General features: G+C 37.9%; 1 long non-coding RNA gene across 1 annotated transcript; it reads left to right on the top strand.

The window, feature by feature from the left end:
- The first annotated feature begins 653 nt into the window (after positions 1–653).
- LOC133836223 (uncharacterized) lies at positions 654–27,294 on the top strand. The gene is made up of 3 exons (XR_009893690.1): positions 654–820; positions 23,301–23,464; positions 25,717–27,294. It is a non-coding gene; the product is annotated as an uncharacterized LOC133836223 (long non-coding RNA).
- The last annotated feature ends 433 nt before the right edge of the window (positions 27,295–27,727 follow it).

The following is a 27,727-nucleotide window of genomic DNA, read 5'->3' as shown; positions in this document are numbered from 1 at the left end:
AAAATTAATTTTTTATATAAGGAGCGAGTAAATAGTGCTTGCTTTTTCATTTCTTTTATTTACTAATGTTTTCGTTAATTTGCCTTAAAAATTATTTGCGTTGCATAAACTAAACCTTAGTCAATAACTCTCTTTAAGAGTTGAAGTTTAAATTAAATGCATCTTGACCCAATTTGTGTTGAATTTAAATTTTGAATTATAATGCAGCAGAATAAATTATCTATTATTACGTATACGTAACGTAACTATGTATAAACACTTATCGCACACGTAAACGATTGTTACCGATTTTAATTGCCATTTAGTTGAATAATTTAATAGATATTTACGACTTGCAACACAAAACCCAAAACATAAAACAACCAAATTCGCATTAAATTTGGGTGATTGACTAAAGAATACTCTGTTTATATCTTTCTTTCAACTTTCTATAGTAAAATAAAAATATTGTTAGGCATTGCATATAAACATTATCATTAAGGATACTTTTTCCATATTTAATTGTTATTAACTAACAATACTGTTAAGAATTGAATTTCCTTAAAAAAATCATAAATCAAATAATTGTTTATGAAATATCTTATCTGCATTAAAATTGGTTTTAAAATATACTTTATTTAATTGTTTTATATTCATATACCCGTTCAGATTCCGATCTCACTCATAGCACACAATAAATGTGCGGCAAAAAGTTGATTGCATTTAAAGTCTAATGAGTTTTGAGCTTTGTTCTGTCTCAAATTGAATAGAATTAATTATTTGCGGTCTATCGAGTTTTCCTAACATTTAACGACGTCAAATGGACGATATCCAGCGCATCGTAAGTAAAAGCGAAAAATGATGCCAGTATTTACATTCGCCACAACTTCAAATGTCTGTCGCAATATTAATGAAGCTGTGCGTCCCACATATTGAGACACACACTTTACAAATACAAAGACATGACACATATAAACTCTCTCATACTCATATCGAAAGACATATGCGTGTAGCCATTATGTTTGGCATTTGCGCAAATATTTACAATGGATTAGAATAGTTTAGCTATTAGCGCTTGAAGCTCAGCACATGTAAATAATGATAAGCTGAAAATCGCGCAAATATGATGACAACAATTGATTGCCACGCCCACACACTCACACACATACATGCACGCACATATGGAGACGCACAGACGCATATATAAATAATAGGCGCCGATAAAACTAACGAGTTTTTCATTTGTATATTATCAATTGAATACCACATTTATTAATATTAAAGCTACAAGCCAACAAAGTGCTTAATAAGCTTTCCGAAATCAGAAACACGCAGTTGCTTTTGTTTGCTACACAACTAGTTATCCTATAGAAACGAAAGCAATAGTTATCAGAGTGGTGGAAATGATAAGCTATGTAAGTTCTATTATGTATTTATTTATTTAATTATTTATTTTAAAAATATTGAATTTCATTTTAAAATATTAACTTAATTTGAACTATTAAAACCTTAGCCAATATTCTCACCGTTTAAGCAATTTATAATTTGTAGCGTATTTATTAAAATCAAAATTGAAACGTGCGCTTGAACAGATGTTAATGCTACAATTACGCCATGTATTTGTTAGCCAACCAAATATTTGCTTAACATAACCAAAATATAGAGGAAAAAAGCTAAATTTAAACATTATTATTAAGCATTTTGTGGTGTGCGGCACGCCCCGCACAATTGTTGCGACAGTTTTGCATTTTAATGGGTTTTTTATGATGCTATTTGGTTAGGTGTTGAGCAAGCGACATGATATTTGAATTCTCCCAGTTGCGAACTCACACACACACGTACACTTGAGCACCCACATAAGCAAACAGATGGCTTAAAGCAAGCGCCTAAATCTCGAATGTTATTCCGGCAATGAGAAACAGTTAGAAAAAATGTTGACAAAATTTTAATTACTTTTTTAGCGTTGCGTCGCTTTGGAGCTATAATCAAGTGTGGTATGTTTCATTATTTATGTTTGCCTAGAACATACATAAAAACATGTGAAAAGACAGCAAGAGAAAGACGAAGAGAGAAAGTGAGAAGGGAAGAAGGGAGAACGAGAAGGAGAAAGAGGCTTTCAATGAGACTGCAGTTGTTTTGTATCCCATTAGCTGGTGACAGCTGGCAGCACGCATACGCCATGTGTCCCGTCACTTGTGCTGTCGTGTAAGGGCGTTGTTTGCCACATACATACACACACATACACTCACACACTCACATGTCCAAACAGCTGCGTTTTCCATTTCATTTGCACTTGTGTGTGCACTGAGAAAAACACATTCCATGTTGCTCCTTGAGGGGATAAATCAAGCTGAAGTGTAGATTTTTCTCAAGGCAACTCTTTCAGTAATTCCTGTTAATATTGATTGAATGTTTCGGCAATTTGTTCATCTTTATTCCATTTCATCTGCACTGTAACTAATCTTGAAGACTTGTAATATTTTATATCAATAATAATATCTTATATATTTTGCATTAATTTAATCATTTTTAGATTTCCATGCTTATCTAATAATTTTGAAGATACAGTGTGAAAATTATTTAAATAAAAATGCTAATTTAAAATGTAAAGATGTCAACTTTAAAGAGTCACTCATTTTTCTTAGTGTCTTGAAGGTCTTTTAAAACTTCAAAAATAATTTCTAAAAAAATAATTTCTTTTCTTTTTTCCATTAAATATTAAGAAGCTAATAATATATTTAATTTGTTTTCTTGCTTATACAACAATTTGCAACGAGTCATGTGCAAAGTAAAAATTATGAAATATACACATGATTCAAAATGTTAACTTAAGGCATCGCAATTTATTCTCAGTGCATTTATCCTCATGCTTGTATATACAATTTGTGCACAAACAATTAATTTAAAAGTGAACAGCCAGTTGGCCAAGTTATTGCGTCTTTTTGTGTGGTCATTTCTCAAGCCTGACAAATCGGTTGCTTCCCCCTCAACGGAGACGAGGATGCGAACTGGAGCACATTATAGATAGTCCTATTGCATAAAAGCTGTTTGTCTTGTGCCTCAAGTGCTGATGCTGCTGCTTTGCTGCTGCTGTTGCTGTTGCCGTTGTGCTGTGACAATTGTCAGCCTGTCACTTGGCCAAAGAATTCGAACTGAAAAGTCCTTTTTGGCTTAATGCGCCATCAAACCGAAAACACAATGCAACCGCATAATGAACTGAACCCAAAACATAGAATCAACTGCAGAAATTTTTTAATTAAAATATTGTAAGAGCACATTATGCAAACTGCGAGGGAGAATTGAAATGGAATGGAGGCACTTGCAAGTTCTACTGAGAGCGAAAGTAGATGAGAGAAGCACAGAGCGAGAGAAAGAGAGATGCAGAGAGAGATACAACAATAGAGTGTTGATGGCGACGAGTGGCCGCATCTCTTGTTGTCCTCTGCTGTGGCTGGCCTCGTGGCCAAGTGCAATGGCTGTCGCTGCGTAATGAAAATGTCAAGATGGACTTTGCCCAGCTCCGCCCATCGTCCATCGCCCAATGCGCAATGCTCAATGCAAATGAGCAGCAAACATTTTTTTTTTATGGCAATTTATTAAAATTGACATTTTTACGAGCCATCACGATTGCAATTATGTGCTTGAGAGCCCTTTGCTCATTCCCTGCGGCTCGACGATGGCCGACGACCGGTTCTTGCTGGCTTTGTGTCTTGAGTGGCCATAACCACAGTCGCAATCACACTCACAAACACCCTCACACCCATACACAAGTGACAAGTAGCCAAGAGGCAAGGCTTTGCAATTGCCAGTGTGTGTGAGTGTGTGTGTGGTTGATTTTAGGCTGCTTGGCGAATGTCAACCGCCTTCGCTGACAACATCAGCCGCAACACCTTAACACTGTCAGCGAACAATGCCATCTCAATGCGGCCGAATCACATGACGTAAGGCTATAACCACTTTAATGGCCAGCACTCGCTGGAACAATGCGCTGTGGCTGTATCTCATGCATAGCAGACCACGAAGTAGCTACGCTTTGGTTGCCAGACAATTGATGCTTGTCCTCTGCCCTGTGGGCTGAGCATAGCATTTATTCTCCCATTGAAAAGTTCAATTGAGTGTTGTTACTCAAAGTGCAGGAATTTGGCCTGCTTTTATCGGAAACCTCTGAACTACTTTTCTTAATAGCATAGTGTGTATTGCCCCACTAAAGTTGAAGCATCTTGATCGAGTTCTTGGCTCAATTAATTTGTTCGCTAACCAATTTATTTGTATTATTTCGTTTTTATGCTTAAATTCAAGTTTTTTTCATTAACTCAGACACTTAAGCAAATTTCTAAATATAGTATTAAACAATATTTAACTGATTTTAATATGTATAAATAGTTTTTTAAATGGATAAGTTTGGCTATTTAGACTAAGTGTATAAACAAAACACTTCCTTTGGGTAATGTCAAAAGAAAGATAATTGGTGATTTGGGCCTTTCTTCTATGAATAATATAAGGAAAGCAATGTAAGAATATAAAAAGTGTTTACAAAAATTTCATTTGCAGCTTAAATCAATATTGAAATTTTATAAAGTATTATTATAATGAGGCCAGTACCTTAAATCTATTATCGTATTGTTGCATTAAGAACCGTTTCTATGCCCGAGATTACAATTTTCAATGCTTTTTGGACTTGGAGCTTGGCTGCTTTGCATTGGCGTCGCCTCAAATTAGCGAGTGCATGACTGGGATGAAAGAAGTAGCTATGGCAAAAGCAATAGAACAGCAGCAGCTACAGCTAGGATTGGGTATGACGTTGCGTGCGCGGTTTGCTGCAAAGTCCAGCAAACCGCAACAAAAGCCGCACACAACATGGCCAATCTGTGGAGTTCATAAAAGTGTCAACAACTTGCCCTCGGCCAAGGATGCGAAAGGATGTGGCAGTAAGGATGGGAATGCTGGGGATGTTGCGGATGTTCTGGCTGCTGCGGCGTTGACCGCTGATAACGCAAAATGGCCGACAAGCTAGCACACACTCACACACACACGCAAAAATACGCCCACAAGGGGCAGGAGCAATTCCTAACTATCGCGCATTCGTTAGGGTCAAAGTTAAGTGGCATTCATCCTGACGTGAACTCACTGCTGCAACAGCGGCAGCAGCGTCGCAGTTCGCTTTGTTTTGATGGCACCGAGGCAATCAGGCAGCCAGCCAGCCAACCAGCCTGGCGTCTCTTCTCGCCTCCCTGCCACATCTTATCAGGCAGAGATTCACTTGGCAGCCACTGTGGTACCTGCCACTGACCGACCACAGGGTGAGTGTGACCGCCGCGTCGCCTGTGTGTCCAGTCCATAAAACTAAACATCGCTGCCAACGCCGTTGCCTTTATGACGCTTCATTCCATTGTCCATTGTCCGTTGCGTTTTGTTTTGTCCTTTCGCGGAATGTCCTTGCCTCGGTTGCTCTGCTTTCTGCTGCTTCTGCTGTTGTTGTTGCAACAAGCAGCATACAGCGTGCAGCTGTTGCTATGCAGCCGGATGTTGTATCTACGTAGTACATGCTTGTTTCTTTTTTTTTTTTTGCTTTTCGTTTTTATTTGGTTTTGTTTCATTTTACTGCAGTTGTTGCTGTTGTCTTCGCTATGCTCTTTGCTATCAGCAGAATTGTATGTCCTTTCGTATCCAGTTTCCTGATTTATGCAATTTCATGCATGTGCCACATTTCTGCAAAACATGCCGCACATGGCATGCCAGCCACAAAAACTGCCACAACGCTCAGCTGAAACATGTGGCAGTGACTTATGTGTGCTATGACAACTTTGGGGAGTTTCATTGAATTTCCTTTAGGTGCCACCTTTCCCCCCCTACACCCACCTTTTGATTCTCATTCTCTCTCTGTTCTCCTCAGAAAGTTAAGGTGCGAGGCAGCTCGAGATAAGCGCAGACTCAACTCGTAACTCACTGCTAGTGCAACACAACTATAAAGTGGCAGTTTCACCAATATCTTTGGCTTCATTTGTTGCCTTTGTAAATGATAACGTACTGGAAGATATATGTATATTATAAATTTGCTAGAAAGTTTCTAATTAGGGTATCTGAGTAAAATTGACAACCAAATATGAAGAAAAGCTACATTTACAAACAAGTAAACTTGTGACTTGTAACTTGTGCTGCGTGCAAACATAAGAAGAGCTTTCTTATAGTCTCTGAGATATCGTCTCGGCTGCTGACGCTGATCAAGAATATATATACTTTATGGGGTCGAAGATGCTTCCTTCTCTCTGTTCTATATATTGCCTGGAGGCACAAAGCCCTTCTACCAAAGCAAATTCCAAAAATTATTAATAAGATTGTGGAAATCATTGAAAAAATTTATAAGCAATAGCGGTAAGTTTCGTCATTATGCTAATTGAAAATATAGTAAAATATGAAACATCCCATCATGAGCTCCGACAACTTTAAGGTAAACCAAAACAAGATGCATGTTGGTCCATGTGGCAGCTGTCGGTTGGTCAGGCAGCTGTGCGAAAATTGTCATATGTAGATTTATAGTGTAAGATAAGAATAATATTTACAACGCCCTGGGGTGAAACACACACACACACACTGATACGTAGACGCAAAGTTGACTTTATGTGTGCTTGTAGTAAATGTCCTGACTGCCCCGCAGCCGAATCGTGGCGATGTCCAGCTGATGGCACATTATACCCCACATGACGCCCTTCAAATTACGTATACGCCGCATATACGCATTGTCAAATAGTGGTCGCTGCTAGTACTTGTCGTATCTGTGCTATTTAATGAATATGGCCGCCGCCCAGACACTTGTCTGGCTCACATTTAATGCTGAACTTAATATCAAAACTGGACACTTTGATTGTAGCTGGCGATTAGATTTTCAGCATGTTTATGTTTGCTCCTGGCAGGGGTTACTCAATGAGTTCCCTTAGTGAACTATATATGTAAGTGTCTCTGTGCGTGTTGGTGAGACTGTGTTATCATTTTGGACGCAGCCCGAAATAGATACTGAGATTGTCACAGTGGAAAACAAAGCCAGATATGCGTACAAAATTCATAAATATCTATTATCTATTATCTATTATCTATTATCTATTATCTATTATCTATTATCTATTATCTATTATCTATTATCTATTATCTATTATCTATTATCTATTATCTATTATCTATTATCTATTATCTATTATCTATTATCTATTATCTATTATCTATTATCTATTATCTATTATCTATTATCTATTATCTATTATCTATTATCTATTATCTATTATCTATTATCTATTATCTATTATCTATTATCTATTATCTATTATCTATTATCTATTATCTATTATCTATTATCTATTATCTATTATCTATTATCTATTATCTATTATCTATTATCTATTATCTATTATCTATTATCTATTATCTATTATCTATTATCTATTATCTATTATCTATTATCTATTATCTATTATCTATTATCTATTATCTATTATCTATTATCTATTATCTATTATCTATTATCTATTATCTATTATCTATGATGACATCCACTGTGCCACTTAGTGAAGTGCTTGTCGGGTTGAAGATATTGCTTTTTAATATTGAGTTACGTTTGCAACTCTAGAAAAGGACTGCCGAGGCGGTAATCTGATGACGTTGCTAAGCAGACAGAGCTGTGCTCTTCACTACGCTGTTAATTATGTGGACCGCTGGAGCCACCAATCATACGCGAAAATGGATTGTGTTTACTCGTAATAATCGCTTTGGCTGACTCAGTTCAGATTACCAAATAAATTCCCCACGTCCCCAGCAATTTTAAAACAACAGACGACACCAGCAGTCAGTGCCTTGCCAGGATTCGCCTCGTTTGGCCAGCTGCCTTTGCGGCAGGGTTAAAAGTGGGGAAGCGAAGAGAGCGGTGGTCTGGCTGCGTCGCCCAATTGGCGCCATTTATTTACTTGTTTGTTTCAACTTCCGTTCATTGCCACGCCGCAAAAAGTGTAAGCTGGTACCTACCGAACCTTTTGACGGCTGCCCAGTTTCAGTCTCAGTCTCAGTCCCCATCGCAGTTTACGTTCCAATTGTGCCCCCGTCCTTCGTCGCTGGTCCGCAACCCCGTTTTCAGTGCTCGTCCCTATCCCGCTCGCATTTCCGCTGCCATTAGCCGACAAACTTCATTTGTCATCTCATTTTTCTGCACGCTCGACAGTTTTCCTTGTGCTGCGCCACGAAATTTATGTAAACGGACATTCGCTTGCTCGTTCGCCATTCCGCAGGATGGCCGGCGACTGTCCAAGCAGCAGGCAGCGCAGGGACAGTCTCCTTGTTATGGAGTCCATTGCGTTATGCGGTTATGATGACATAAAAGGCGCTACTGATAAAACCCAAAAGGCAAAACAAAGCAGCAGCAGGAGCAGCAGTATCCTGGATACCAAAAAAAAAGAAACAGAAAAAACAATTCTCTTTGGCGATTTTGATCTCTGAGCGTGGGCGACATAATCGTCCTTAGCGCGATGTCCTCGCCAGGGCCACACAGAGCCGGAAACGGAACGTTAAATGCGCCGCTCCAGCAGCGTTCAGCTCAGCAGCGACACCCACCAGGACATCTCTGCTTTCTTCCTTTGGAGCGCACTCGCGCAGCGCGTGCAGCGGAAATAACATGCTGTGATTTAAGACTTCATTTTGTCGGCGCCTGTTTGCTGCTTCTCTGACCCTTTTAGATAGATACTCATAGATAGAGACAAAGTGAGCGAGTGAGGGAGAGGGAGAGATAGGTTGGGTGAGGTGGGAGATTGGGAGGGAAGTGTGCTCATCAGCCGATGAGCAAACTGTTCGACTATTTCTCCTTTGAGTTAGTAATTAAAAGTTGAATCGAACAAGAATTGGCTATGGATGGATGCTGGTGATGGTGTTGCTGCTGATTTGCCTCTTGCATAATTGAATTGTTTAATGCCGCGAATTTCTAATTGTAATCGTAACTGTAACAGAAACCTAACGGAAACGGATATAGAAGTTTGACTGCCATTGTTGTTGTCGTTGCTTTCGCTGCTGTTGCTACTGGCTCTGTGTCTGTCTCTGTCTTTGGGCATTGTGTGAATTCATTTAATTAGAAAATCATCTCAAACCAACTGTCCATTTTCTCACTTGTTTAATTCTCTTGCCGACAATTAATGACAACTCAAATTGAAGTTTATTCATGCTGAAATTGTATATCATTGCGAGTATATATCAAATATTTAATTATGTGATTGACATACAATTTTTATGTACTATGTATTTTACTGTGGCAATATACAGAAAATTAAACAAAATACATTATTTTGAGGCAATACCCAACAGGATTATTAATTTCGGAAAAGTTAAACTTTTATTCACTGATTTTTAATACAAATTTAAAGGAATAAGCAATATTGCTAACTTTTATCAAAGATATAGAAAGATATATAGACTAGACTTGCATTTATAGAAAAATGAAAAAAATTAGCTGAACGTCAGTTGAAACTTCCAATATTAATATCAATAACAATTCAAATGCCACCATAAAAGTGCAGCAGCATTAAAGACACTCACATTTCGTTGAAATTGAGCTGTCAAATGATTGATGACGTTCGGGAGTGAGATTAAAAATCATAAAATAAATGCATCTAACAATCGAAGGGTTTATTGAACTCATCTCGATGCGTATATTGAGGGGAGAGAAGAAGCAGGGCGACATAACTGCAAGTATTGGCTACGATTTGGTGAGGCAAATCTGGTAGCTGCAACGAGAGTCACGTGCGGGCATTTAAATGGAGTGTTGCATGTGTTGCATATCGTGCAGTTGCAGTGGAGCTGCAACATGCGGACTCGGTCATTGGCATTGGGCGGAATTAAACTATTTTGTTGCCGGTCAACAGGGATGTGCAATAAAAGCGTCAGTTAGCCAAGTGGCGTGACTGATGGCGTGTGTGGCAGTGCAGCAAAGTGTGTTGCAAATAGTTAAAGGATATGGTTATGAAATGGTTGTAAGAAATTTTCAACTAGGGTGCATGGCTGCAGAACGAACAGCGTTTGTTCGCTGGCCGGCAAATCAATTTATGTGCTGCTCCAGTTCCCCTTTACCACCCTTCGCTCTTGTTATCACTACTGCTGTTTGTGGCATCAAAATCCAATTAAATTTTATAAGCCATGCTAGTGCTGGTTGCTTGCGGACTTCGAACTTGGCTGACAAGTTCAAGCGCAACTATAACCATTGCATGCCCCTGGGCGCAGTTAAAACTTTAAGCATAACCCACGTGCAGCCAGAATATGCCACCCTCTCACACACAGAGAGGAGAGACAGAGACAGAAAGAGAGAGAGAGAGGGAGTGAAACAGAGAGAGAGAGAGAGCTATTCCTAACTACTTTTCGGGAACTAGAAATTTGGAGTCGGCTCTTTGACAAACCGCCGACGCTATTGAGCAACAACAATGCCGTTAATTATTCATGAATAGAAAGTTGCATAAAAAGCCAAGTGCAAAGGCGAAAATGCAAAACTGATGCCAAGGCAAAAGTTTTTCCAAGCCAAAGCCAAAAACTTTTTCTCATGGATTTATCTAGCGATACGAATCCACAAAAGTATTTGTTTGTGTGCGTGTCTGTGTGTAGGCTGTGTGTTGTCTGTTTGTGTGTGTGAGTGTTGGCTTAAGCCCAATGACCGAAAAGGGCCTGCATAATAATAATGAAATGCTTGCCCTTAAGTATTCATCATACGCCACGTTGTACAAGTTGCATATGTTGTAAATACTTTGAGACTAAGTCCAGCCACAACTGGAAACTTGCTCGAAGTCTAGAGGGGATGGCAATGTGGAGGTCGGGTGAAGAGGTAGCTTGATTGATTGATGTTTGGCTTGAGGGCAGTTTGATTTGCTTCGAGAGTTGGGTGCCGTAAGTAGGGCGCAAAAAGGGATAAGAAAGAAAGTTGCAATATGTTTTCACAACTTTTCTCGTTTTCATGCCCTTTGGTTGTTTGCCAAACTTATTTCATATTTATTTATAACAATTTAATAACTTGCCAAAGAATTTTCCAATCAACCTAATGAAAGCAATTGAATTGAAGCCAATCGCAAATCGTAAATCGATTGCAATTAAATTCCCTTAAAATTAGCATTAAAAGTGCGCAACTCTCTCTCTCTTTCTCTCTCTCTATTTTTTAGCTTCCAGCTCAATGCAATTCATTTATGGCACCAAAATCACTTTTCATATTTGCATATTTGTTGTTGTTATTGTTATTACTGTGTTTTTTTGTTTGTGCATTTGTTGATTTTTCACGCACAAACACACGCAGACACACACTCGTCCAATCAATGCAATTTAGAAAATTGCAATAAACGTTCAAATGAATTTTAAATTAAATTTACATACACACAGCATACCACACAAAAAAAAATAAAGATAATCAACATTGAAATGTGTCATTTGTTTGAAGTTTGATTGCAATCGCTGATGGTAGGCTGTAAATATACATTTAGAACTATTTACTGAATGATCATCTGTGGGCGCTTTCAGTCCCTTAATGATGCGGAAATTATATCAAGTTTTATCACACGCCCGGACCAAACTACACTTTTATCTGTTTACAAAACATTTTAATATGCATCGATTTGTGTTTGGCATATTTGCGTTGCATTGTTTTATAACAGCAAAATTAAGAGTTAAACTAATTTTATTTATCAAAAATTCAATTAAGCAACAGTTAACATAGTCATGGGAAATTTAAATAGTAATCAGTTATTGGGAAACAATTTTTAAGGGAATAAACTTTGATGCTCTAGAGAAATTTGTATGAAAATAATTAAAAGGATTTTGCAGGCATCGATAGTGATAAAGAAGTTCTGGGTTTGGATATTTAAAATTGATTTGTTCAAAATATTTTTTTTGTAGTTAAAATAAATTTGGGCGATTTCATTTTTAAAAATATCCATTTAGAAAATATTTGAGCACGCTTTGTAAGCAGAAGAAACATCTAAAATTAGACACAGGACAATTTATCAACAAATCTAAAAATATGACCAGGGTTTCATTAGCAGTTGTCCAAATGTCATATGAGAGTTATAGCAAATTACACTTACCACAAACATTCTCTAGATGTACTTCAACCCTCTGAAAGACATTCAGCTGCAGTTGTATGCGTATCAAGCGAGCGCTTAAAGGAAGTGTGGTGGAAAAAATGGTTGCCTACTTTTCGTCGTCTACCGTCCGAGCAAATGATGATAAATTATCTAAAAGGCTGCGCACAAGAATCTTGACAACGCAACAAGAAGCAAACATATAAAAATACATTTTATGGTCTCTTGAAGAGCAAGTGTTAAATGTCGTTGTTGTCACCGTTGTTGGTCGTCCTGTCAAGGACTAAACATGTGTACATGCAATCCAGCTCGGGGTTGAGGCAAAAACAAGACATTTACAGCCCGCTCAGAGTCACTGGACCAAGTCAAGTGGTTGAACCCACACACACAGGAGCTTAAGTAGCCTCCTGCCCAAAAAAAGTAGAAAGGATAGTGAAGAGCAGCAGAAGGAGCAGATCTTGGGACCAACAACATCTCAATGCCCAGCGGCTGTGAGCTCAATAATTTATTCATAAGAAAAATTTATGTCGCCTTGTGGCTGGAAATTTGTTTAGTTGCCGCCTTGGCATTTGGCATTTGGCAGGTGCGCAAAAAGGGTTTGGGATTCCGCATTCTTAATGTTGCCAACTTGCCGCAGGCTCGTCCTTTTGTTGATGTTTCTGTTGTTGTTGTTTGTGCTTTCCTTGTTGTTGGTTGGTGGGGGGAGCAAAACGCGTCAATTGAAAAGTGGCTTGCGAAAACGTTTATCATAAATAATTTAAAATATATTTAGCAATTCGCAAGCAATTCAAAATGTTGTTATTTAATTTGGCATCAAATTGGCCAAACTTCAAATTTACCAAGCTCACTTTAGTCAGGTCAACAACTGTAATGTGTGTGCGAGTGTGTGTGTGAGTGAGTGCATATGTGAGGGTGTAAAGTTGAACTCATTAAATTGCGAAGCTGCTGCTGCTGTTGCTGTGGCAGCTTGTGGTCATCGTGTTGGGGTTTCATTTTACTAATTCACGTGCTGCCACATACACACACACAGAACACATTCGAACATGTGTGTGTAGTAACAACCAAATGTTAATTTTAATTTATGTGGCCGCTGCGCACATTTGTCGCATTAGTTTGAGGCGCTTTAATGAGTGATTTATTGGTTAGGCCGCAGCAGCAAATCAACTGGCAAAAGTAGGCAATAAATAATGCAATGATTTAGGCTGACAAATACCCTGTTCTAAACTTAGCTCAAATAAAATGAAGTAAAGATTAAGACTGACGAATACTCAGTAATTCTTGATTGGAATATAATTCAAAGGAAACTAAGGTGTTAAACGGTTTTCTAATCCTTTCATGGCTTAGTAACGTGTTTTTAAGAATAATATAATATAATATAATCATAATATTATACAGAAAAGACTATAGCTTTCTAAACTTAAATTATATTTACTAAACTGCAATTCAGATGTTTTTATTGAAACGATACTGTTGCTTATGGTCAGCACTTTTGGACCTTAAGTTTTAGTCATTCTCTCCTTATGCTTAAATCTTTTGCAAATCGTACATATTTTTTTTTTTTTTATTCTAACGTAGTAGAGTAGTAATTAACACTTAAAGTATACATAAATAAGTTTATTAACAATATCTACTCGAATATTTTGATATACCCTATATTTTGTTTAATATTTCTAGGGCATTATAGCATTAAATAAAATAACGTATTGAATTATTTATTTATGGTCTGCTTTGGCTGTTTGTATTGCTGCAAAACGTTCCATAAAAAGCGCAATGCTGGCGTTTTTGGCAAACGGTGTGAAAAATCACATAAGCTATGCCACACATCCTGTCCCTATCCCAGTCCTTGTCCCAGTTTCTCTCCTCATTTTTACGCCACCTGAATCACTTGCTTCCCTTGCTGCTGCGTGTGGTTGACCAAGGGGCCGAGGCAGAGCAATCGGCTGCGCGGCTTTTAAAGTAATTAGAGCATTTCGAAAGTGTGGTTGGGCTTAATACTTATTTGTGGAAACAGTTGTGGATTGATTGATTAGAGCCCATGCTACCAACGCGTTGCTTTCCACCTCTCCTGCTTTCTCCCCTCCTAGCTGCTCAATGAGTCCTTTTGAGCGTGTCCCGACTGCTGGCCAGACTGCCCTCAAGAGCTGCACAGCAGCAGTTTTCAGTTCAAAAGTTTTGCGCTATAGTTAAGCGTTGGCAGTTAGCACTTAATGCACTGCCGTGACTCAATGGCCACGCCCCCCTTTACACCATACGCCCCTTCTGTGCTGCTCCTCTGTCCTATTACAAGTATTCGCTAGCGAATTTCAAACACTTTCGATAGACTCGTAAAGTCCACTTCACAATTTTGTTTGCGTTTTTCAATTTCGGATTTTGATTTCGCATTTGATTGCCAAAGCGATTTTAGTGTTTTTGCCATGCATCACACACACACACATATACACACACACACACACTCGCAGACTTACTCACTTACTTACGCACTCACACAGTGAACTGCACTTTTATATCCTGTAACCATAAAAACGCTGCAAATGGGTATCGTAAAACTCTGCAAGTGTATGTAACATTTAGCGAGCTGCATATCCTTTTCCATCGAGCATAAGTGGTAGCTTCTGTTCTAATTCTTACAAGAGGAGCATCTATGTCTTTGACATTAAATTGAGATATTTATTTTATCCAAAAATGTTTCATACTTAATTGATACTGTTTAATTATCAAAATAATGAATTTATTGCATATATTCATATACTCAATTTTGAATTTTAAATTAAGTATTTACTTCTTAATTGTAATACAACATCTAATATTGTTATTACCCATTTGATCATATTATAAAAATGCAAACAAAATACTCGTATGTATTAAACATTTTTCTTTTATTTAAAAAGTATATTTATATCTTTTGGCTTATGAAGTGCGAAGTTACAAAATTTAGTTACTAAATGTAAATTTTAAAAAAAAGTTTCAAAGACGCTGTCTAAATATAACACTATGTATCGATTTCTTTCACTTCCTCATATAATAATTTACGTATTAATAAAAATTTATTTATTTTTTAAATCTTTCCTTATAAGGTATGGACTTTTATATAAATACCTTTTTTCCTAATAATTTATTCTTTTCTTCTAAGTTAATAAGATACTAATTTACTAGTTTCATTATTGAAGCCACATTCACTTGTGAAATATAAACATTTTACAAATAAAGTGTTTTACAAAATAAATGTTTACATTAATATTCTACATAAATATTCTACTTTACATTAGTATTCTACTATTCTACATTAATATTTTCTTTAAAAAGTATAAATTCTTTTCTACTTGTAATTATTTCAATATATTTTGCTTTAGTTGAATTTACTATTTTATTTTGCAGCGTATTGCACAGTCGACTATGGCTGTCTTAGAGTTGTCTTATTTGTTAAATGCCAGAAATCGAAATGGCGCTGGAAATGAATGCATCAGTGGAAAAAAGGACACAAATAGCTGTAGATGGTTTTGTGAGGGGACTTCAGTGGGAGGGGATGACAGGAGAGTGAAACGTGGCATAGAGCTGAACGTTGACCGTTGACTACCGACTACCGACTACCGACTGCTGACTGTTGAGGGCTGACTGCTTGACCTCAGTGTGGTTGGGACGCTCTCAGGTTGAGCGCACACGGAACTATTAATTTGATTAAAAGTGCGCATTTTTATTTGCCAGCAACACATGAGGCAAAGTTAACAGTGGCTGCTGCCACTGACTCTGGTTTGTTGTGAGTGTAAGAGACGATGAGTGTGTTAGGGCGTGGCAGCTTTTGCTGTTTGTTTTCAAAGCACATTAAAATGTCGTTAAAGTTGCTGAAAATCAAATGTACAAAAATTTATCCATGGCAAATTTATTGCGCGTTGCCAACCGCCAAAAGCAGCAGCAAAAGCAGCAGCAGAAGCAGAAGCAAGAACAGCAGCAGTAACATCAGCAGCAGCTGCAACAACACATTTCGCGGCGGCGTTTTAACGCCTGTTTGTGGCCTGGGGGCGCCACCGAATAACCTTGCAACGTTGCCTCTTTCTCTCGCCCCAATTGTTGTTGTTGTTGTTGTTGCTTAGCTGCTTGTTCGCTGGTTGACTTGTGGTTTTGTTGTGCATGGTGCCACCCTGCCACTTGCAAGCCACCGTGCCACCTTGCCACAATGCCACCTTGCCACTCTGCATTGCCACCCACGTGCTCATTTGCATGCAATTCATTTTCTTAAGTGCAATTTCCATTGTTTTTTTGGCCGCAGTTGATTTCCTTGCACTGCATTTTGGGACGAACGAGCATTATTACTGGCTGCCGCGCTTATTTTGGGGCATGCCACCAGTTCACCACGCTTCTCCCGAGTCTCGTTCTTCGCGCTTGTAAAACCTTTTGTCGCAAATTACATTGTTATTGTGGGTGTGGCAGCGATAACGACAGCGACAGCGCCAGCAAGTTGTTGTTTCAATCTTGCACAACTCATCACATATTTTGGCAGCCAATCTCCTCCCATTAACACTCTTCCTCAGCTCTCTCTCCCCCTCGTTTCAGATGCCATCACGCTGCGCTTGTGGCAGATGAAATATTCATTGCAATTTCCTTCTAATCTTCGCATAAGTTTGCGCCCAAAAAGGTGACAACTCGAGCATTAACAGTTAGTTTGCCAGCTCTAGCTTAAAAATTTAATAGAGCTCCAAAGAAAGTTTGCTTCCCATATGACCCGACTCCAAGTTATCTACACTGAGACAAGTTTTACATTTTTTTTAATACAAATAACTAAATTTCTATACATATTTGGTTTTAGTCAAATTAAGGAATCAATATTATGACTGAATTAAGATATGTCAACAAATTGAGATAAACTCGATTTATGTACAATTCATGTTTAATATAGTAAAATCCACAATAACATGTGTTAAGTGGGAATCAATCGATCGAAATATATCTCTATTGCCTTTTCATTATTATGTTAAAAAATTAGCAGTGTTATTTAATAAATTACATTTAAATATTCCACCAAAAAAATAACATTATTGACCAACGGAATTCCAATAAGCTAGAGCTAAAAAGAAGAAAGAAACTTGTAAAAATTCAAAAGCCAGAAGTAAAGCAAATAGTTCAACGAATTTGCTGACCTGTGTATTAAAAAAAAACCTTATAAATCCCAATATTTAATATTATTTAAATAAGCAAATAGTGCTACAAATTTGCTGAACTGTGTATTAAAGAAAAAACGTTATAAATCCCAATATTTAATATTATTTATATAAGCAAAACGCATTGCAGTTTTGTGAGCAAGAAAATGTTGTTATTAATTGGTTACGTTGTGCAAATATCTATTGTATTGATTGCACTGATATACATATTTTTAACTCCCTACTTTCATTACTCAAATTAATGTTTATTTAACCTTATCGAAATGGTTGATTGGCATATTAATAACTATAGATTGTGTTGTAAATGCTTTATACAGAAAGACTGCGTTGACTTCATGTTATAAGAATTGTAAATAAATGTTATGTAAGAGAATAGAAAACTTAACATCCTATACACATTTTTTTATTATTACAATATTGTTCGTTTAAGCTTATCAAAAATGTTGAACGATTTCAATATTGATGATATAAACTTAATGTTTGTGTTTTGGATAACTTTTAAATAAATATTGCGTTGACCTTGTATTATTATTTATAATTGCAACTTTTATTTAAGGAAACAGAGTTTTCTTAGATGAGTTTAGAAAATTAAATGTTTCGCTCAGTGCATGAACTGCGTCCTCTGTGGAGCCCGAAACTGTTGAGAAATTCATTTAAGTTGGACTTTGGAGCACGCGCCGGAAAATTATTTGTACTCTGCTTACATTTTTGTTTAATTAATTTTACAAAACGACAGCGCAAATGACGCCCTTGTACTCTGTAACAGGATAAGAAGACACAGGACAGAAGTTGTAGAAAGACTCAGAGAAAGAAAGAACGGGATGAGACAGTTGGGGACTGTCGCAGAGTTTGGCTGTTGTCAAAGTTTATGACACTTCTGTTTGGGATTTCATGTTGACAACATTGACAAAATGTCAATGCGACTATAGACAAAGGAAAGGGAGAGACAAAGAGAGAGAGAGAGAGAGGGCACCAAGAATCGGAGCGGGGCGCCGCATAATTAGACCCCAACGCAGCCAGTTTTGGGGGTACATTTGCATGAATTAATTAGCCGAAGTTGTGGCAATAACCGAGAGTCAGCGCATAAAGTGAGGCAGAGAAACGCTTTGACTGTAGTCGTAGCTAGAGAATTGCCGGACACCATTTGGATGCGAATACTTTGTGTAATTGAAATTGTTTTTGCTATGCGAGTATAAGAAAACCAACAAAAATTCAATCAATCTTAAGGCAACGCAAAATTTTGCGTGTATTCTTGTTGTCTTTGCAGTTTTTCCCCTTACATAGTTTTCGTTTTTTATTTTGATTTTTTTTTTTTTTGGCTACTGCGTTGCATTTTAATTAAAGGCACAAACTGCCACATGCATATTTATGAAAGCAATAACAACAACAACAACAACAGTAGTGGCAACAACAACAACAACACAACACCAATACATAGAGGTAGATGCACTTGCACCTGCTGGCTGCACGCCTAGTCAAAATTAAATATGCGCATATTTTATGCATTTTCTGGCGCTGCTCACTTTTCTTTTTTATACCCTGTAACCTTAGAATGCAACCCAAGAGGTGTGTCACATAATTTCCTATGTGACTCGACTAGAAGGAATCCGTATACGAGTATAATTTCATAAAGAATCCAATCAATTTTATCTTTGAATTGAAAAGTTAAATAAATTTCACAGTTCACATGAAGCTCAAAATAAAATATATCGAAAACTCTTTTACAATGCTTTAAATTCAATAGATGTTAATTAAATTATTAAATGCAAATAATATAAATGTGTTATTGGAGTCTATAGCTCTTTAAGGCAAAAAAAAAATGGAACAAGTAGTAAAATAGTTGATTTCGTTGTTGAAGTGTTATACTACATTTTGTTGCATATATCTCTTCTCTCTTTGCCTAACTTATAAATCTTTTACAAGGCATTGACTAGTTTATCACACAACACAAAAAGATATAAAACACTCTTACTTATTTTTTCTCTCACTTTGTGAACGCTGTTACGGCGACGCTTTCCTCCTATGCCAAAAACGCAAAATCGCTTTGCCGCCTGAAAGTATGCAGCAGAGCGTAAAGCATGCAAAGGGCGGCATACCGATTGGCGTTCGCATCCTAGAGTTGGCCACGATCCGTGTGCATTTTTTTCGTGTCACATCCATGGCCAGTGCGCCAGCAGCGGAGACCACTTCTAGTTGGATTTTCTGTCGTGATTTTGTGCAACCACAATTCACAACACGAACTCAATCCACTTGTAAGCTGATGAGAACAGTTGAGGTGTTGCCTAGAAGAATAGATTTGCAAGGTTGTTGATGATTTGTACAATGCTTCACTGCTACACCTACAACATAAAAATGCTCAATTTTCAAAATCAACAGTTCAATTGTATTTTTTGTGAGTACATTCCAAAATTATATCGAATTGCGCTTTGAATCAATTTTGTTACCTCTAACCATTATTATAATGACATATTCTTGATTGACGATTAAAATTTGTAATGCTTCAAAATACATAACTTTTCTTTCTGCAGCAAGCTTAATATTGTTTTTAATTTTTTTAAACATCAAATTAAACAAAGCTTTTTTGTCAATTATTTAAGCGATTTAAAAATAATTATTCTATATATATATTATATATTTCGTGATAAATGGAGAAGCACTAAGCCAACAATATTTAATTTGTCTGAACAATTGATAAAATATCACAATGCATTTTATTTTCCTAAATTTTGTTGGACAAAAGTTATTTATTTATTGCAGAATATTAACTTAAGATTTATGTATGAATTTTGTTTCAATATATAGTATCTATAAGACAAACTACATGTTTATATGAGAATAATTATTTTCTTTATTACCAAATATCAATATTATTATTAAATAACTAAAAATGTAAAATTAATTGCTCTTAAGTCAAAGCAAAAATATGTAGGGATTAATAAATATTTATTTTTCCCAAATATGTGATTTAACTGAAAGTTTATTATTTTCTGGATTTTTATATAAATTAGAAATTTATGGGAGAATATTTATGCATTGACTGTAGAATATTAAGTATACGTTACAACAAGACATGTAAACCTATTTATTTCATGTAATTCTAAATTTCTGTTGAATTTCATAAGAAACTCTTACCTTGACAAATAACATTTGGCTATAGCTTACGTGTATATAAAGCTGCTTGTTCGTGTTCGAGCTGCACGCATCTCTATGTAAAAATTCCCCCCTTGCCAACTCACACACACACACGTACACGTACACATACACAGTTCAGTTTAGTGACTCGTTGAGTGAGTCTGTGAGCGTAAGAGTGTGAGTGTTGGTTTGTTTGTTTGTTTCTTGTTTGTTTGTTTGTGCGCTCGAGATGAAAAAGTTAAATTTGTTTCGTGTCAAAGCGTCGCCATCGGCACCGGACTAGGGCTAAGCGCGTTCGACATTTTTGGTCAGAATTGAAAAAGCATCTACAGCTACAAAAGGAAGCAGGAAGAGGAGGAACGGAAGGGTGGGATGGGGAAGGGAGGGATGGTAATAGAAACCATGGATGCCAGCACGCAAATGCACCTATGAACGCCTTATTCCGCACTCCTCCACCCGCTTGTTGATCTCGCCTTGTGCTTGTGCCTTGCACATGCCCGCACATGCACATTGCGCATACGTCACGTTGGCCAACAGCGGGACAGTTTTGTGTTTTACTTTAAATTGCATTAATATGTGTCAGTGTGTGTGTGTGCATGCTTGTGTGTGTATTCACATGAGCTGTGTTGTATATTTTAGCCACAAAAGTGTGGCCTTTGCTGGCGTCATCGCCCTGACAGTTGCCCGTCGCTTTCGATGACACCTGCAATGCTCGCATTTTATTACATTTTATGTGCAGTTCGACCTGCTTTGTTGCTCCTTTACACACGTGTGTGTACCCATTGTCGTCGTTGTTGTTGTTGTAGCTGTAGTTGTTGGGCGACCCTGTCAGTTGGTAAACGCATCGGAGCGCATAAACAAATGATATTCAATTTATTGTATTTATATCCATGCGTCGCTGCATTGTTTTCACATTTCGTTGCAAATATTTTCGCACTCTTTGTATCAGAATGACCTTTGACATAAACATCTGCACTTCTTGTTTTCCCTTTTTTTGGGTTTTGGGTTTAGACCTCGAACAGATAAGCAAGTCAGGCGAATTTCGTGCTCAGCCTGATGTCACTCAAAACTCATTTAGCGGATTAATTTGACTAAGCGCCGAGCAGCGCAGAAATCTTTGCCTAGCTTTCACGCTGCTCCCCAGAGCGAACGAGGCGACCAGCCGAAACTAAGGCGATTTAACGGACCAACTGAGATGCGCACTCCTCACTGATAACAGAAAGAGAGGGAGAAACAAAAAGGATGACAGTGACAGAAGAAGAAAGAAGGCGTTGGCGTTGCCTTCGGAATAATTAGCAGCTGGCGATGCAATCGCATTTGACTTCGCCGAAGGAAAAACAGTTGCCACTGCGGTCTGTGAGGTGTGAATTATATAGGAAAATATTCGGGAAAAGCCAAAATCGTATGCAACACGACGAACAAAAGCTGTCAAAGTTTTTGCTTTGTTTGCAAAGTTTGCGCCACAAGTTTTGCCAGCGCAGACAACGTCTAACGATTCCTGCGGTCTATCTTTCCTCCGCTCTCTTTCTCTCTTTCGGTTTCTGCTCTGTCTTGTTCAACTTTTGAATCGATGCGTTTGTCGCGTCTCTGCGTCTCCCTTGGCTCAAGTGCCAGCGCGCATATGATATCCTCCATGACATTCAATCTGTGTTTGAAATTGACTTTATTGACCAAGCCGAGGACATCGACAGAGCAGATGCTCAGCCCGTTGCTTGTCTCCTTGCTGCCTCTCTGTCTTGCTGCCTTGTCGCCGCCTCCTTCGACTCCAGTGACACAAAAAACTTGTAGCAATTTATTAAAGTACATTCAACTTTGGGGCAAGTCGCTGTCGTTGTCTGATAGAGTGTCCAATGGATATGCAACCAACTGGAAAGTAAACTCTCTGTGTACCTCAATACCTCAATGGCAGCGGCATTGAGCTTTGCCCAGTTTTTGTTGCCACTCCAACTATTTCATAAATCTCCATGAAAATCGCTACCAAATTGCTGCTGTCTATTATCGGCGATACAATTTGTGCCTCACAGTGGGCAACAAATTCTCAACTCGACTTTACACCCAACTCAAAGTAACTCGGACTCGAAATGAAAAGTGTTGATGGTCAGTTCAAACAACAGAGATACTCTAACAGAAATTGATCTATACTGCAGTTGAACGATGTGGGAATCCAATTTAATTTAAATTTTTGGTTAAAGTATAAAGAATGTGAAAGTTAACGAAAATTTAAAATAGTTTCTATATCTATGTCAAAAAAATTATATTTTATTTAATACAAAAAAAATATATATAATATGTAAAAAGAGGTGAAGTCGAATGCCTAACCATTTACTATTGATACAAGTTTTACTATTATTAGTAATGGTAATGGTAATTAGTAACTATAACATAGTCTAGACCAAATTAAAATTAAGCTTGTTAGACATTTCACAATAAAATGAATGTCAAATGCCTTTTCCATGCATCAACTATTTTAAATGAATGTATCACGATTGAATTCAGAATTAAGATAGCAATGTACTCACAAAATTTAAAATTTTTTGACTTTAATAAATAAATTATTTAAGCTAAGTCAATAAAGAATAACAAACTATTACAATTAACAGTAAATAAATCGAAAAAAGTGCACAGTTTATGTCAAATTTATTTATTTATTGCCAAATTCGACAATTGCATCTTAAACTCTGTTACAATATTATCAAAAATCAATAATGCCTAAAACAGTTTCACATGATTTTTGTAAATATTTTATTCTTTACAAATCTGTGAATATTATAATTCATATATCGTTTTTCATAAAATTGATCTGTTTAATAATTAAAAATTGCAAATTTTACTTTTTTTTTAAATATAAAGCACGTACACTTCAAAAATATATTTTCCTTTTATTTCCATCCCTTCCACATATTTGCATTTCATATTTAATAATCAAAAACTAATAGTGCTTTCATCGTATTTTCAGGTTACATAATACATGAAGAAACGTTTTAACCTTTCGAAGAGTGCAGAAGAATAACTAAAATGGATGCACCTATCACCGTAAATGCAAATAGACTGACACAGGCAGCTAGGCATAGAAGACCAGGGCACCAGGACATCAGCACACACGAGGGCAGAGCATCAAAGGTGGGTCAAGGGAGGGGGAGGGCAATGTCTAAAAATAAAGTCGGGGCGTTGGTTTTGCCGCTGGCGTTGAAGTCTGCAACAACCTTGCACCGGCGGATGTGGCCGCTGTGTGTACAGGCACTTAGTAAGCATATCCGTTTTGGTTTTATTTCCGCTCGACACACACACTTCCACACACACACACACACACACATACGCTTAGTTGTATGCATGCATTCAAATGCAACGGCAATTGCAATTTGATGCACAAACAAATCCAACTGACCGGCCAATCCGATTCGCACACATTGCTCGAGTCGCTCTCTATTTCTCTATGTGCGGGTGTTTGTGTGTGGGTGTGTGTGTGTGTGTGTGTGTGTGTGTGTGTGGGTGGGTCGACTACTCTAGTGCCCTCTGTTTATGCTTTGGTCGTTTGCACTCAAATTGAGTTGCCAGTTGGTGAACCAACTCACAAAATGGCGCCCGTGAGCCATTTTTAAATGCATTTCGCAGCGAACTTTTTTTGTTTTGCTTGCCTTAGTTGTTGTTGTTGCTGGGCGTGTGGCAAGTTAATTGCCTCATGGTGGCTGTGCAATGTGCGCTTAGGCTGTCACGTTTGACATGGCCAAAAGCTCATTTCCGTGCCCGCAATTAAATTGTTAAGCATTCGACTTTAAGACGTTGTTGCCACCACTTCCACCGACCACGTGGCGTATGCGTAACGTGGCACGAATTGCACGAAATTAAAGAAGACATTTTCGGGCAAATGGCAAATGGCAAATGGGAAAAGCTAAGGAGTATGACCGCATTCAACTACTCCACGTTGCTCTTCTGACGGATGCAATTTTAATTTAGCCAACAAAATGAGCAAAGTGCAGCCGAAGAAACGAAGGAGATAAAATGAAGGCAAGAGAAAAGAGACGTCACATCGGCTGGGCAAACAAAGCACCACAGCAGCATCAGAAGCAATTGTTTTGCCTTGGCGCAGGCATTTTGCCTAATGTATAGCGAAGTGCAGCTGCTGCCACACGCAAGTAGATGAGCGCTGTGGTTGTACGCGGCGTATGCGCAACTTATGAAGATAGCGCGAGCAACAACGGAGTATTTCGCCTAAAAATGTCAAGTCACAAGTGTTGAATTCACACTTGACAAAGCAGCGCGAGTGTTGGCTGTTGTCTGTTGGCTGTGTGGCGCCTCTTGGCGCGTTGCACGTTTGCAACTGACAGTTTTCATTAAAATGTTATCAAAAACGCGAGTTCCGCTTGCGAGTGCCGCAAATGTGTGTCTGGCAGCAAACAACTTAAATGACAGTGCAACACTAATAATGGCACAGTTGCAGCTGCGACTAATCTCAGTCCTCGTCTTCATCTTAGTCATAGTGAGTGAGTGAGCGAGCTGTGTGTATTTATTAATTACAACAGCAAGGGTGCAGCATGTGGCACAATGGAGTCGCTGCAATGAGTTTGCCAAATTCGTTTGCATTTATCAATCCAAATTACAGCTGCAACTTCAGGTGCAACACTTCAATTTCCTATACTCAGCACTGTGGCAACCAAGCGTTGCATGCAGCAAGGCAAAACTTTACAAAACACACACACATACACACACACACACTCTTGCTTACGTTTAGTGCTTTAGATAATAATTTATTTAGCGTAAAATTAAAATGAATGCAAATTTTTGGTGGCGTTGCAAAAACTTTTTGATTAAAGTGAAAATGAAACTGCCAAGTTTTCGAAGGTTGTTGCGTATCGGTGTGTGTGTGTTTGAGTGTGTGTGTATGTGTTTTAGTATGTGTGTTTGTAAGCTCATGTTATCGCAGGTGCTGTGTAGAATAGTTTTAGCTACCTTTTCTCTTCTCTCTGCTCTGTTTCTGCTGCTCCTTTTCGACTTTGCTGCTCCTGTTGTTGTTGCTATTGTCAATTGCTGTTGTTGTTGTTGTTTGTCTTGCTGTTGTTGCTGGCAACATAAAGTTTATTGTACTCAAATTTCGTTGCTTTTTGTTGAAATGCTGGATTTGTGTGTCGAGCTTGTTTTGTGTTTTAGTATTTTGAGCAATGTAAGGCAAAAGTTTCATTGACTTTGGCTCGCTGTTGCTCATTAGCTCAAAGTTGAGCCAACAGCAGCAGCAGCAGCAGCACAAAACTTGGCCACAGCTGCAACCGTCGACTAGAATAGTAACTGAATTCAAACTGAGAGACAGAGAAAGAGAGAGGAGGAGGAAGGAGAGACAGATAACTTTTCTAATTGGCATTTTTCCGCAATGATTGCAGTTCAACACGCTGCGATAAAAGCTAATCGAATTATGCTTTTGGCCAAACAACAACAACAACAGCAACGGAAAAAAAACGAAATACTAACAAACAATTGCTGTGGCAGCAACAGAGTTTTGCAAAAGCGAGCGTCATGTCAATGGCCAAGCAAAAATGTTCGGCTATCCGGCAGCACACACAAAAAGAGAGAACATTGCAGGCTGAAAAAGCAGACTTTTACAGGCCATTAACAAAAAAATGTTGCGCCTTGCCATATGCTACATAAAATTTACTCAGAATCAGCGCCAAAATGTGCATTGGCTGTGTGATCTTGGCGCCATCGCTGTTATTTTCATTTTTTGTTTTTTATTTTTTGGATGAGGGTGTAGGAAACGCCAGACCGGAAGCAGCAAAAAACAAACAAGCGAAAGAGAGAGAGAGAAATTGCTAACATAGAAAAAAAAGGGGAAAGCGCAGAAGGAATGGGCAACAAAATGGCATTACGACAGGGCATGTAGGAAACAGCAATAAGAACAAGAACAACAATAAAAAAAGCAGCAGCAATCACAACAATCGTAACAACAACAAAAGCAACAATTGCAGCGGGCGCCTCTCGCCTGTCGAGTAAAATGATAAATTTAAACGCAGTGACATGACAAATCGCCGCTCATTTGTATTAATCAGGCGAATAGCGGGCGTTGGCGAAAGAAAACTTACCAACCCTTTGGACAGCCCTTCCCCCCTGAAAACTTCCCCCCTCTATCCACACAAAGCTGCTGTTTGTTGTTGATGTTGCAATTATTGTTTTATGCTGCGCACTTAGAGGCAGCTAAGCCAGCAGCCCACTTAAGTGATTTGGGCGTGTGTGCTAAGAGTGTGTGTGTGCGGGTGTGTGTGTGTGTGTGTGTGTGCTGCAATTGTTGTTCTTGGCATTTGCATAATAATTTCGAGTCGAGTTAATTTTGCGAAAAATTAAAATATTTCGTAGTTTTTTCATTTTCTTTTTTGGGTTGTTTGCTGTGTGTTTTGCTTGCAACTGCAACTGAAATTGAAGCAGTTTGCTTGCCTCATCTTCTCAGGCAGGAAATGAAGAGCAAAGGGGTGCATAGAGGAGAGAGAGGAGGGGGAGTAAGTATCCATTTCGTGTGGCACACACACTGACTTCCCTTTGAGTGATTTATTTTTGCAACTGACATGCGAAAAGAGGAAACTGAAACTGAGTTCAGCACGATGGGAGGCTGACAGCAGCCAGAAGACAGCAGCGATAAAGAGAGAAAGAGACAGAGAGTGGGGAAACGAAAGAGAAAGAAGGCATATTGCGGCACTGAGTTTGCTCTTGACCAAGTGCAACTTCTTTTTGAGTGCGTCGATGCCTCAACGCTGGCGTTGTCCTGGTTGTTGTCAGCATGTGTCAATTTAATAAATACGAGCACAAGGCAGCTCCAGCTATTGGAGCTTGAAAAACTTACAGATACCCTATGTTTGCTCTAGTTGAGTCTAATTGCTTTATTATTTATTAATTTTTTATTATGTTAGTCATTGAAAGACGAAGTACCCACAACAAATAAATTCATATTTATGCAGTAAATTCTCAGTGTTAAGTATGACACATTTAGTATTTTATATTACACATAGTATTTTACATTTCTTCTACTTTTAAGCTGACAGTAAACGAAAAGTTATTAAAATGCTAAATAATCAATTGAATTGAAATAGTATTAAGTATTTAGAACAATATTGTAATAATTCATTTTATTTTTTTATATATATACATTGTTAGTAACAAGCGTCGAAAATTATAAGCTGTATTTTTAATTGTTAAATAAATAAAAATCATTTTAATCATATATAGTATTTTTTCTTCTTCGTGAAAGTATTCCGAGTTCAGTTATGAAGTAAATAAATGTAATAAAGAGTGTGCACTAATTTACTGTCAATATTAAAAGCGTGGACACCTAAAAGGAAGTTGATGTGTTCTCAGATTGGTCAAAGCGGACTCTTAACTCTCTCAGTAAATTCCTTAATGGGTACA

The sequence above is a fragment of the Drosophila sulfurigaster genome, chromosome 2R (genome assembly GCF_023558435.1).
Source record: "Drosophila sulfurigaster albostrigata strain 15112-1811.04 chromosome 2R, ASM2355843v2, whole genome shotgun sequence".
Classification (NCBI taxonomy): Eukaryota; Metazoa; Arthropoda; class Insecta; order Diptera; family Drosophilidae; genus Drosophila; species Drosophila sulfurigaster.
This window is presented reverse-complemented; position numbering and strand designations above follow the sequence as displayed.